The sequence below is a fragment of the Canis aureus genome, chromosome 6 (assembly GCF_053574225.1).
Source record: "Canis aureus isolate CA01 chromosome 6, VMU_Caureus_v.1.0, whole genome shotgun sequence".
NCBI classification, from domain to species: Eukaryota; Metazoa; Chordata; class Mammalia; order Carnivora; family Canidae; genus Canis; species Canis aureus.
Window position 1 is genome coordinate 29260241 of NC_135616.1, and position 14597 is coordinate 29274837.

The 14597-nt window shown below is 38.2% G+C and overlaps 1 long non-coding RNA gene across 1 annotated transcript in view; it reads left to right on the plus strand.

Moving 5' to 3' along the window:
• Positions 1–14322, plus strand: part of LOC144315156 (uncharacterized) — a 44461-nt gene extending 30139 nt beyond the window's left edge. Inside the window, exon 3 of the long non-coding RNA XR_013380923.1 lies at positions 14128–14322. This is a non-coding gene — a long non-coding RNA (uncharacterized LOC144315156). The remainder of the gene's footprint in view (positions 1–14127) is intronic.
• Positions 14323–14597: the final 275 nt, after the last annotated feature.

Consider the following 14597-nt stretch of genomic DNA (forward strand, 5'->3'; position numbering starts at 1 on the left):
GAAAACTCTAAATGGAAAATGTCATAAAGAACTGAAAATATCACAATTACATTCTATTTCTGTCTTCATCCTGGCAATTATCTGCCTTGTACTCTTCAACTGTTATTTCTCTTTACCTAGATTTGAATACTGTTTTAATCTGTTTATGTACTTCAGGACCAAGCCTACTCTCCCATAAAGTGCATGCTCAGGAGATGTGTGGTGAATCAGAGACTGCACCTGGGGAGATGCTAGATATGTATGATTTAAGGATAATAGAACAAAGCTTGAATACAAAATAGTATATTCATCACTTTTCGGCATTACGTTTCTTTTATTATGATATTGGAAGATCATTCATTCAACAAGTAACTATTAAATATCTAGCATGTGCTAGGCATTCTTTTATATCAATGAACAATGCAGATCAAAATCTCTGCCCTCATCATGCTTATATTCTAGTAAGGGAAGATACACAACAAAATAAATGAGTAAATTAGAGATGTGCTATAAGAGAAAATAAAGAAGAGGTGTGGAGAATCTTAGAAGACTTGGGCTTAGCCAGGATGGGAAAGGTGGGCTTCCTTGCAGAAGTGTCAATTAAGCAGTCTTGCAAGGAGCCTAGGAAAGGGGCAATGTAGGGCAAGAGAAGAAAGTGAGCAGGCCTGGAGGAAAGAGTTTGGTGTATTCAAAGATAAGCAAGGAATCCAAGTGGCTGAAACTCAGCCAGTAGGGATACGAGTGGTCTGTGCTCTGAGATACCAAAGGGTACCAGGGGCCCAGGTCATGTTGGGACTCAAAGGACATTGCTAGGCAAATGAGTTGTTTTGAGGGGATAAGTAATATGATCTGACTTACATATAACAGAATCACTCTAGGGGCTGTCTTGAAAATATACTATACTAAGGACTTTGTGAGCAACAGCTCATTTACTTACATAACAGCCGTACAAGGATTATTTTTTTTCCAAAATGAAAACTGAGGTTTACAGAGACTTAGAGTGGCAGATCAGTGATTCGAAATCAGAGATGCCCACTTCCAAATTCTGTATTCTTAACCATTAATTCTTGTTTGTCTCCTATATTCTGTTAAACCTTAGTCGCATTATGGCTGTAGAGGAGCTTTTGCTCTTTATTTTCCAGAAATCTCCTTTTCCTTGTTTCCCTTAGTATTTGTGAATTACAGATCTGTGTGCTTCCCCCATGTACAATATGAACCTGGGGAAAACCTGTGTGGAAACCAGATGTCAGGTCTCCAGGCTTATGTGTTAGCCTGACAAACTGAGATGAATCACCTGAGTTGATCCCGAATATGGATACACGTGGAGAGGACAGGCTGAGACAAAGTGAGGACTGAGGGACACATCAAATTAATCTTCTCTGATGAGGACATCTCTGATGAGAGCCTCATCTTAGAAATAGGTTGTTCTCCAAAATCAGTTACTTGCTTGTAACTTAGAGGAGAGTATCCACTAGACAAGGTGTTAGGTGTTTGCACAGAAGCAGTCTGTTAATAACACCTCTGTGTTGTAGTGGCCTTCACTGTAGCTTCTTGAGTCACTCCTCCCTCACTCCAAGAGTCTCTTGTTAAATCAAGTAAATTGTTGTGCTTTTCAGTATTTTTTAAGATCTTTTATGTATTCATTTGAGAGACAGAGATGGAGAGCAGAAACAGGGGTGAGGGGCAGAAGGAGAGGGAGAAGCAGGCTCCCCACTGATCAGGGAGCCCAACGTGAGGCTTGATCCCAGGCCCCGAGATCATGGCCTGAGCCAAAATCAAGAGTCAGACCCTTAACTGACTGAGCCACTCAGATGTCCCTCAGTATTTTTTCTACAAATACATTTCCTATTTTTTCTTCTACCTCTAGTCTTCTATAGGTGTTATTATTCTTACCTATACTCATTTAAAAATCACCCATTTTTTTTCTCCCAGCCTCTTCTCACTTTAATTCCTCCCCTTAACATGTTCCTCACTACAATAGATGATTATCTATTGCCAACAGGATTAAGTATGAATCCAGTGTTAACATTCTAATCTATGTCTCCTGGCTTATTATCTACTTCTTACAATATTCTTGTCAAATTTAATTGTTCATTTCATCCCCAAAGAAAATGATACTTTTCCACTTTTATGATTTTGCCCATTTTTTTTACTATAAAATTTTTCCTACATCTATCCACTATCAAAATCTTTTTGCAAAAGCAATACCTCATAACCACCTCTTTCATTGTTTTAGTTAGAGCAGGCTTATACTGCAGGCAAAAATATCAGTTGCTAAACACAATTTATTCCTCATTCATGAGAAATCTGTTGTGAGTCTGGGCCACTCTTCAGGGCACTGTCCTTGTGATGGCCCAGTATCCAGGGAAGAACTTATTTAAATGGCACCTCCGTAGCAACAAGGATTTCCACAATTGCCTTGACAGAGAAAATCTCACATGGATAACTATATACTCTGGCCTGAAAGTGACACACATCAATTCTACCCATAGCCCACTGACCAGAGCTAGCCACTTGGCTCCACCCAGATAATGTGGAGTCATCTCAGAAATGAGTCCTCTCATGTATTTAGAAGAAGAGAAGACCAAATATACCAAATATAGGTAAGCACTAGGCTTCTGTTCCATCCATAGAGGCTTTCTATGTCTCCTTAAACAATAATAATGGAGTTATTTGTGAATACGTCCCTTACTAATAGGAAGGTGGGACCTTTTAGTTGAATTTAGATGTATCTCAAGGAGGTGTATCTAAAAGATCATTAGGAAGGCTCCAGTTTTTCTTACCTGATCAGATATGCAGTAACATCCCTAGAGATGGCAGTTTATGTTTCTAAACTCCATTCTCATACCTGTTACCTGTATATGTTTGTGGCTTTAGAAACTGATAAGGAAATACGATTAATACTTGGTTTTCCAGAGATTCCCAGAGATATTTTGTTAATTGGAGATCTTCCATATAGTCTCTCATGAAAATAAGAACTTAAGATACTTTTTACTGTGTTTTGCCTCAAATATGAGTTGTGAAAGAGCCTAGTTCTTTATGATATGGTAGACAGAGTTTCTTAAGATAGAATCCCAAATATTCCCAGAAATAGTATAGAAAATGGGAAAGCTATCATAAATAACAACTTGGGAGACAACATTTCTAACTCCAGAGTTCTTTCCTATATGGAGTGAACTGAGAAGCAGCTTTCCTCTGACTGGTCTAGAAGTTATGAATCCAGCTAGATTAGTTTTGGAACCCACTGTGCTGAGAGCATTTCTGGCAATGTAGGGTTTTGAATATGAGAAATTAATAGGACAATATTTAGCCCAGATACTCCAGACAGAATTTCTGATAGAAGCTTCCTTGTCCTTGTATCTTGAACAGAATTCCAGATAAGCTGATGTGGTTTCCAGAGCTCAAAATTTTTGAGATTGGTATTGGATTTGGGCCATTAGACCAAAGACCACTTGCCCTAAACTCTGTCCAATTAACTAAACTATGAATCCTGAAGTCAATTTTGCATTTTGAGAGAAATCTTCAAGCAAAATGTCAACAGGGTTTAAATAGCAAGTATTTACTCAATAAGGATTCTCCAAGATGCTCTGAAACAGTAATATAGAGTTTGAAATGTAGTCTTAGACTCTTCAGTTGTCACTTTCACTTTATTGCATCTCATAGAAACAGTGGGTGTGATCTCTAGAATGCAAATAAGATTCCTTGTGTCTATACCATTGAATTTTACATATTTTGAGATAATAGCTTTTTTTACAAGATGTATTTATTTATTAGAGAGAAAGAGAATGAGCAGGGAAAGGGAAGAAGGAGAAGATCCTCAAGCAGTCTCCCCTCTGAGCCTAGAGCTTGGCATGGAGCTTGATCCCATTACCCATGAGAGCATGACCTGAACCAAAATCAAGAGTCTGACACTCAAGTGAGTCACACTGGTGCCCAAGATCATAGCTTCTTTTTTTAAAAAAAGATTTTTATTTATTTACTCATGAGAGACACAAAGATTGAGAGGCAGAGACACAGAAGAGGGAGAAGCAGGCTCCATGCAGGGAACCCGAAGCAGGACTCAATCCTGGGACCCCCGGATCACACCCTCAGCCAAAGGCAGATGCTCAACTGCTGAGCCAGCCAGGTGTCCCAAGATCATAGCTTCTTTAAAGAACTGTTAAGCTCTCTTCAGATCTTAGGGGTCATCTGAGAAGATGTTATGGATCTTCTACCTAGAAATATGCAGACACAATTTGAATACATTTTTAAGAGTTTATAATCAACTGTAGCACCAACTGAGGCCCAGGGAACTAAGATTAAAGACATTAGCATCCACCAACAGCTAGTTCCAAGATTCAGTCTCCTGATGATATATTCAGAAATAAACCTATACTCCATATAGCTACACTGAACTTAATGCAGTACTGCTCTTTCCTATACTCCTCTAAAGATTCCAGAGGAATAGACAGTAGCATTCCCAAATCTCTGCTTTACCCAACTTCTCACAACTAATGCCCACAATCTATAGACTCATGGCCATTTCAATTCATTGATTCAGACTTAACTGAATCGGAAAATCCTCTAATGAGATTTAGTTAAATTCCCTTGCTATACTTATGACTGCTGCTCTCCTATATCTTTTTTTTTCAAATTTGTTTTTTTCTGCCAATCATTTCTTGCCTTCTGATGACTTGATATTTTAGCTCTCAGATCCCTCTAAAAAACTGTTTTGTTCTGCCTCAGTTTTTAATATTGGGCCTTTGCTTTGGTTTCAACTTCTTTTATCTTATACCCTATATTGAGCTTCAGTTCTCCAGATATGCAGTCCAGTGATGAGATCCAGCTAATTGGTCCTCCAACAAGGATGTGTTGGCCAAGATATAATGATACCAAGCTGTTTATTGTGCCCTAAACACATCTCTACACCTTTGCTTCATATTAATTCTGTTTTGAATGCCTCTCCCACTGCCCTTGTTTTCAGAATCATACTCTTTCCCCTCTTAATAACTTTCTGGAGTAGCTAGAGTATTTAATCCAAAGAATTTTTCCTGAGATTAAATCATCAAAATTAGTTTGGCTTTACCCTATTATTTTATAATCTCTGTACACCCTGATCATAGCACTTGCTGTGTCATATTTAAATAACCTCTATATGGGTCTGTCATTCTTCTAGATGATGACATCCCATGTAGATGAATCATGACTATTCTTCTTTCTGTCTCCTGCACTGATGATGATACTGTGCACTTCTAGGTGCATCTGAGTGTTTAGAACAAAACAATGTAATAGGCAGCTGGACACTTCCAGGCATCTGTTTCCTATACCCCCAGATTTGCTTCTCTATCTACCAATCTATGCTCCTTGATGATGATGTCCCAATTGGTGATAGAGATATTATGATCCCTTATACACCGTGCCTTTTGTGGTCAGCACTTTCTTCAGAGAACATCTTTATAACTTGAAAAGTTACCTCAGTCATGAATAATTGAGAGTGGCTGCCTTGAGTATATGATGGAAAAGGCTCAGAAGAAGGAAGAGTTGAGATTGGTCAATAATATCACCTGGGGCCTGTAAAGTGTAAACCAACAAGCCACATGCCAATATTAATCCTCCCACAAAGTGAAAGAGTTTTATGATAATCTCAACAGTAATTTCTGTTCATCTTATTTTGCTGCTGTGAAGAGCCCAAACTATCCTATGTGAACATTATCTTCAGTCAGGACATCAATGAGACAGTGTTAGTGCTAGCAGAACAAAAGGAGGAACATGGTGAGGCCACAGGTAAGGGGGGTTCTGCAGATCTCCACAAGTACTGGGCTTATCTCCATAAATCTTCACCATCACCAGGGAAGACTGGGGGCAGAGAGAACTATCCCTGCGTTGCACAGTTCTGGAAGTACCATTCTATCTACCGTAAAGGTGGTAGTTAGAAAACAACAAGGTGTTTCCAAATAGCTGCTTTAATGTAATAAGGTAGAAGGAATGTTAGTTGGGGACTTCCCAAATACCCTGGATTAGAAATCTGTCATAGGACCTGTTGTTCTTCTTATTCTCCACAATCATCTTTATAAATCCAGTCTCATCCCATCATATCTCACCAATCCTCAGAAGGTCAAGTATTCACTAAATATTTGCTATGTTTAAATCTCTAGTCCATGGTATAAGAGTATATTTTTAAAGACAAGTCATATAGTTTTTGTCTGAAATTGCCTACAGTCTCATTATAATGTTGACACATACAAATAAAACCATTACTATAACATAGTGGCAGTATACAGTGAATTTATAGTTTTTAAGGCACAAACTCTTATTGCTATGAGAATTCCAAGGAAGAAGGAGACCATGTAATAAATAGGGAAGGTTCTGGGAAACTAGGTGGTGTTTGACCTGCAACTACAATATGAATGAGCATTGGCCTGATATAGACTACAATACTCCATTGTGAGATTTTAAAGGCATATAGACCTATATAACTGGGTTCAAATTCTGGCTCTGCTCTGAAACTTTAAACAAAGAACCAAAGCTTATTTTCATCTGCAAATAGTTCTAATAATAATATAGAGAAATGTACTGTAAAAACAAATGGGTTAGCATATGTAAGATATATAACATAGTTTTTGACAAATAGCTCCTTGTCTTTTTTTTCTTTTCTTTTTTTTCTTTTTTTTTTTTTTTTATAACCTGTGGGGAAATAAGTCTCTCATTAGCCTGAGGATATCCCTGGGAGTAAGAAAATATTAATTTACATTGACAATGAAGTGTAATTATTGATATTAGATTTTTTTCTTCACAGAAGAAGAGATGGTAAGGGAGAAGAGTATATTGGCATTGAGCATCCAAAAGGGATGGAAAACAATAAGGAGACAAAATGACACGGATAAGGAGAGAAGACTGACCTTCCAGTCTTGCCTGTGGCCAGCATTTCTTAAAGAATGGATGGTTGTGACATTAGAGAAAAGGGGGTTAGAGCATTTCTACCAGGAATAGAGCCCACAGTGCTTAGGTAGGTAGGGGACTGATTGGACTGGAGTGTTAGGAAGCATATTTGAACCAAAATATTTCAGTAGAAATAAAGAAACAAATAAAATAGCCCTAACTCTAGACAAGACACATGAGTTACTAAAGTGAATGGTTACCCAATAAAGCCAAGGGGCTGGAGGTGGGGGAATTTGGTATAGTAAGGAAATTTTAAATCTCACTGGAAGGTTGAATAGTTTGCCCAATATATTTACAAAGCCAGGTCATGCAATGGTCACCTAAAATCAAGGCCTAAAATTCTAGCAATTCCATATCAGAAAAATAAAAATGAGAAACATAATCCTTGAGAGGGAAAAGAGAAGGGAAGGGAAGGGGAGGGAAGGGGAGGGGAGGGAAAGGAAGGGAAGGGAAGGGAAGGGAAGGGAAGGGAAGGGAAGGGAAGGGAAGGGAAGGGAAGGGAGGGGAGGGGAGGGGAGGGGAAGGGAAGGAAGGGGGAGCAAAAGAAAAGAAAAGGAGGAAGGAAAGCAGTGAGAAAGGAAGAAGTATAGGAGAAAGGAAGGGAGAAAAATTTTTCTGGGCAATGACACTTGCCAACATGGTTGCAAATTTTCCTCTCAAGAAAGTTGACTTAGTACATCTAGAGAACTTTTTTTCCAGCATCTGAGTACTGTGGCCAGTAAGCATCTCTCACCATGAAAGGAATTCTTGCCCTCACTCCTACAGATATCACAAACTAATTTTCTTTTTTTTTTTTAAGATTTTATTTATTTATTCATGAGAATACACAGAGAGGAGAGAGAGAGAGGCAGAGACACAGGCAGAGGGAGAAGCAGGCTCCATGCAGGGAGCCCGACGTGGGACTCGATCCTGGGACTCCAGGATCATGCCCTGGGCTGAAGGCAGCACTAAACCGCTGAGCCACCTGGGCTGCCCACAAACTAATTTTCTATACAGCTAGGAACATAAACAAGGAGAGAATGTCTCTCATCTCTTAAGACCTGTACTGTTGTCAGTGCTCTGGGAACCAGGATGGTCATTTGTGATGAAGGCTCATGGAAACTTCCTGGCAGGTCTGAGGTATTGAAGAACACAGGTATTGATGTATGGACAAGGGGAGATCAGCTCTTGTTGGAAGACTTACCTGCACTAAACCACCAAGTGTTAGAATTTGGCATTTACCTCTCAGGCTTGGCCACAGTGGAATTTCTCAATCAGGAAATGGCAGTTGTACAGGGTTACTGGGTGATGATTTTGAATGGTGTGCCCATTAATAATATAAACAGTGGCTCAAAAGGGGGCAACAGGCATGTGTCTGGGTCAGCCTGGATCTGCACATATAGCAGATGCTGATAAGCTTGATGGAACAGGGACCTTTGGTCCTTGTGTAGGTTCATGCTCTGACAGTGAGGAAGAGAGAAGAAGTGATTAATCTAGCTGGTCTGCTCTTATGGATTGCCTGTCTTTAGCTGTTTCAGATGACTCCTCCTCAATAGATGCTTTGTGAGTGCTTACTCTATGATAGATATGATGCAAGGCTTTGGGATACAGAGTGAGACAGAATAGATAAGATCCCTATCCTTTATGACTTTATCAGCTTTATAGTTTGGTTTATTTGTTGCTTATAATTAGCACTGTAAGCAACTACCCTTTCTGAAATGTTTTGTTTTCCAAAACTTAATTTTATTCCTATGGTTTTCTGCATGGCATTTTTCACAGTTTGAAATAAATAGGCAAGTGACTGTATCAAGTGCCTGAGTCCCTGGTACAGCCTATATTTCCTGAGGGCAAGCCCTGAATCTTTTCTGTATCCCCCAGACCAGCACATACAAATTCCCTTCTTTAAGTAAATGAGGAAGTATTTCATTTGAGTCTCTAATTAAAACTCAGCCCTCCCCCACACAGAATTTAATACAGCTGTATCTAAAAACACACAGTCTGGGAGCAAGAGTGCCTGGATTTGAATTCTGAACACTTCAGTGCCTCGGTTTTCTCATTTGTAAGAAAGAAAGAAAGAAGAAAAAGCAAGAAAAAAAGAAAGAAAGAAAGAAAGAAAGAAAGAAAGAAAGAAAGAAAGAAAGAAAAGAAGGAAGGTAGGAAGGAAGGAAGGAAGGAAGGAAGAAAGAAAGAAAGAAAGAAAGAAAGAAAGAAGAAAGAAAGAAAGAAAGAAAGAAAGAAAGAAAGAAAGAAAGAAAGAAAGAAAGAAAAAGAAAAAGAAAAGTGATGCCTACTTCATAAGCTGTTTCCAACATGCAATTACTTAATACATGGAAAGAACTTGGAAGTGTGGATGGCACCTAGTCAGGCCCATATAAGTGATTGCTACTAATATTATATTATTATGATTTGCATGGCATCCCTTCTATTTTTTTTCTAAGATATTATTTATTTATTCATGACAGACAGAGAGAGAGGCAGAGACACAGGAAGAGGGAGAAGCAGGCTGCACGCAGGGAGCCCGATGCAGGACTCCATCCCAGGACTCCAGGATCACACTCTGAGCCAAAGGCAGATTCTCAACTGCTGAGCCACTCAGGCGTCCCGATATCCCCTCTCTTATACAAGCTTACACACACAGGACTTGTGATGCATGTTATCTATACATTTAATTTCTTTCAGGGAAGTCTGATTCAAATAACCTGTTCTCTTATCTCCTTAAATATATATAATTTTATATGTGTGCCAGTGTGTGGTTGAGAAAACGTGGCAAAGGTAACCATGTAACATAGCAACAGTGCCTTCCTCTTCTAGATTATATTGCATTTTCTGTACAAATATTGAACAACTTCTGACTATATGAGTATCTATAGACTATATATATATATTTTTTTTTTAGACTATATTTTTTTGAAAAAGTAGGAGAGTTATAAAAAAATAACAAGTCACTAATGGTAGTTTTACATATAATTTCTGTTAGGAACTGACCACTGCTCTGGAGTTACCACAACTATAGCCACATAATCCTCTCCATTTTGTGGATGGAGACAATGAGGCACTCAAGGGGTCACAATAGATGAATTGGTTCTTAAAATTCTATTTTTTTCTGCAACATCAAAAGGTGCCTGTACTTCCTTTCAAAAAGTAAAAACTGCAGAGAACTGAAAACATGGCCATAGGACAAAACAGATTATTACTATGGTCTTGCTCCAAATCACATCAAAATGAATTTAATTGCAGTCTCCAACAATCAGATTTCATTTGGCACAGAAGTGGTCCTGTCACTTTTGTGATTTTAACAAACACTAATTACAATTTTGTAGATAGTGAATGATAATGGAAAGTTATGATGTTTCATTGTTTTATTAAATATATTATGAAATTCTCTATGTTTAAATGTCTAGCTCTATTTCTGCAATCCAGGAGAAAGGGTCAGATTTTATATTTCAACTCCCCATCCCACAAAAATAATATAATATATCCTTGGGGCCAGTATGTACTTAAAGAAATGCAAATCTGAATTTAGATATAAGGTATTCCAGCCTATTTTCTACCTGAAACTTTTCTAATTTATACTAATATTTCAAGATCATTCAACTGCTTAAAACACATTAAAAGCTTATACTTATATTGAACTTATCATATGCTGAGCAATATTCTGAGGACTGTACATATACTGTGCCATTTAACCATGTGATCCTCATGATGTCCCTCTGTAGTTGATATGGCTATTACTAGTATTTTGTGGATAAGGGAAGGAAAGACACAGAACAGTTAATTAACATTGCCAAAGTCACACAGCTCCTAAGTGGCAGAGCTCAGAAACAAACTCTGGCTAGCTGGCTTTAGAGTCTGTGCTATATAACTGTGTTTTACTACTTCTTAAAATGAAGATCAACGTAATCATCAACTATATTCTGATAATCATTTTCAGCATATTTTACTTTAGAAAAGTGTTTTTAAAAGTTAACCTGAGGCAGTTTTCAAATAAGCTGTAAATTGGATTTTTTGGTTGACAAGCTTATGTTTCTGGAACAGTTGAGTTAAATTCAGTTTACTGCCCCTTATTGTGTTCTCCCAGCCTCAGTGATCTCTCTTTCTCATAAAATTTGCCTTAATTTTCCCTGAAGATTTTCTTAGGCTTCTCCCTTCACTAGAAATCTTCAGGTATAGATTTCAGAACTCTGAATTAATTTCAGCATTAGCCTACAACCTAAATGATAAATAAATTCAAGGGTGCATGTGATTAAGTTCCAACATAGCACAATGAGAGACTTCTCTGTCCAGAAAAAGGAAAGATGACATAGTCTGCATTCTCTGAGAGTGCTTTTTAGAGGAATTTGGATATACACAGGAGCCTGAAGAGTGGATAGAATCTAGCATCTGGAAGAGTGAGAGAGGATGCTATGTATAGAGGCAGATCCAAGGTCACAGACTGTTCTTCGTGGACACTGAAATGACCTTGGACAGCTGAAGTTGATGGCCACTGTTGGAAAGCAGTGGATAACTCTAGCCTATTCTCTCCCCTCTGTTCTCTAACCTACTATTTCTCTCCACAACACAATCTAGAATCTCACAATGTGCATCCTACAGTTAACTTGTATTTTAGCACCAAGAACACTGTTAACTTATGCCATGGCCTAGTTTTCAAAATTGAAAAAATAAATAAACAAATTCTGGGTTGCAGAATTAAAGATCTTTATACACTGAGCCAAGCAATGTAGTACTACTTTTGAATTTTTGTGGAGATGGGCAGTGGTAGTAGTAAATCCATCCTTGGCACATACTAGCTATCAAAGCTCACATCTCTGAATTCTGAGAATAAATGGATGACTACAATAGGTAGAGGCTGACAAAGTGTATAATGCATACTAAGAAATTCTGTTTTCTATAGTACAGAGAAGCCTTGAGTCATCTTGAAGATGGATCTACATGCCAATTGATTTTCTGAAACATTCCCATGACATGTGGGTATTTCTGGTGGTCCATTATTTTCCATATCATCACTGGATTTGAATTGGGGTCTTTTAGATACTCTGGGTACTGAGAGTAAAGGAACTTGACAGCTTAATTCATTATAATAATTTATGTGTTTAATCTTTCTTTTTAAATGGGCCTCGAGGTTCTGCAACTGGTGTATATATACAGTATTTATAAATACGATTAATATGGTGTCCACTTTCTAGAGTAGGATCAAACACAACAAGAAAAAAAAAACCATTAAGTCAAGCAAAAGCAGCTGGCTGGATTCTGTTTATGAGTAATTGAGGCTTTGTTGCCTTCATTCAATAGATACGTAGTGTCAAAAAATCATGAAACCTTTGGGACTCAGCTGGCCCAGATTTGCCCTGTTAGATAGGTGACTATCTGTCCAGAAGGAATAGTCTAGAGTTCCAGCCATTCAGGTGTGATAAACTCTTTTAGATAGAGCTGACATTCCTTCAGTTATTAAAGGGGTATTTTGTACTCTTTACATATATGGGGTTGAGGCAGTGCTGTGGTAGATGAATGCAATTATACATTGTACCATCATCCTTTCTTTTGAGATGCTTGAAATTTAGAGTTTGAAGTGTATTAGGAATGGAGTGTATACCCTGCTATATCACCCCAAATCAATAGGATAAAGTAGCATTATCAGTTCCCAAAATAACTAGAAAAGTCATTTCACATATTGAAAGGGCTGTGGATGCTGACTTATAGAAGGAGCCAAACACCAGGTGATAGAGAGCTGCCATCAAATCTGTTTTGGTGCAATATGAGTAAAGCCCCAGACTCTGTGCCACCAACATCCGGAACATGGAGAGGCATCTTTTGTCCTGAAACAGAAGTGTCTATTTCAAAATTTCCTGGTTCTCTACAAAGCTGAGTTTTAAGCCTCATATAGTGTACAAGGACCATTGTAGAGGAAAAGAGTGTGGAAAGAGCAGAATGAGGAGGGAAAGGGGTTAGTGATGGAAGCTGGGCAAATCACACTTTTCATCTCCATCAATCCGATTTCCTCCAACATCTGGTCATCTTCAAGGGGAAGAAAAGCTTCACAAAAAGCCTTGAAGTATGTGCAATCAAATGTCAACATGCAGCTAATGCTTCACAAAGTATATTTAGTAGATAAAAAGAAAAATTTTAATGCCATCATGGATAACCATGAAAAATACATTCGTAACCTTGCAAAATATAAAATAGGTATATAGAAAGATATATAGATAAAAATATGAGCAAGTTACTCTGACTTGTTAAGTGGATAGACATAAATGTGAGCATTTTACTTGTTAGCCATCATTTCAGAAATAAGGAACATCTAGACTTAACAAATGAATCCATTAGAATGAAGATATGGATTAAGTGGCTACCTATAAATGTAAATTTTGAAGGGATATAATAGATACCCAACAAATACCTAAAAAAAAACCCTCTAGTTATAAGGCAAATAGCACTTTTTTCTGACCAGTGAGCTTTCTGCTATACTACAATGGTGAGGTAACATCTACGGTGGGGGGGGGGGGGGGGGAGGCGGTTAATGAAACAAGAATAATTTGACTTGACCTGAGAGTGGCAAAGATTCATAAGGGATAGTGACTCATGGCCTTTAAAATCATAAAGAAATGGTCCTTTATTACAGGAAGATAGGTGGTTACTGGTTATCCAATCACCAATCCAGAGCAATTAAATCTAATCTTGCCTGAAAACAAGGTGAAGAACTGGTTGAACTTTCAAGGTCCTACCTAGTTCTGTGAGATTGTGAGGTGGAAAGAATGAAAATGTATGACCTTCATGAAAATCCCTGTTTCTTTTCCCACTTTTCACTGGCATTGGGATCCTGAGGGAGTATAGGACACATGTTCTAGCAGAAGTCATGCTGATGGCATTTCTATGGAATTTTTTTTCTCCTTCTCACAGAATCAGAGATCACTCCCTTTTGTTTCCTAGAGGCCTTGTAGCATTGTTTCCCAAATCCTTTCCTACAGTGTCCAGTCAAGTTTTAAATAAACCAAGAAACAGGGCATCCTGAGGGGCCTCTGAAGAGCTCTATTGTAATCTAATACATCTTCTATTTAGAATATTTTTCTCAAAACAAACCCATTGCAAAAGAAAACCATCCCATTCCTTTTACCAATCTCCCCTGAATTGCTCACTAACTTCTTCTGCATTGATGACCCTGGCTACCAAAGGAATCTAATCATGTTGATGGTATTGTCACCATCCAGTTCACAAGTGGAGTTTTATCCATTTTGATTTTTCAACCATCTTCTTCAGGTGGCTTCTTTGGCACCATTTCTCTGAGCATTTGGATTCCTGCAACATGGCCAATGCCACATGGTAACCCTGGACTGCGAGCTGGATGGATTAAGGGAGGTATGAGGGAAGAGATGCTACACCTGGCGTCAACCGATTCTCAGTTTTCAGACAGATGACACACTGCAGACTCTGCCTTTTCCTGACCCACAGGGACTATTGCTTTTGCTGAGAACCTGCATCTCTTTAAATAAATATTTTGTAATAAGTAAGAGAAAAAAATCAGTCCTATTAATTTCTTTGTGCTCAGATGAACCTAGCTGATCATTACTGCCTGTGTGCTGTGTATGTATGTGTGTGGAGTTATAGTTATATATAGTTATATATTTTGTTTCTTACTAAAGGAACGGTTGAATAGAACTATCTGGTTTAAAGGATGAGCCTGACTGATTACTGTAATTCATAGGGCCTTAATTAGCTGCACAAACCAT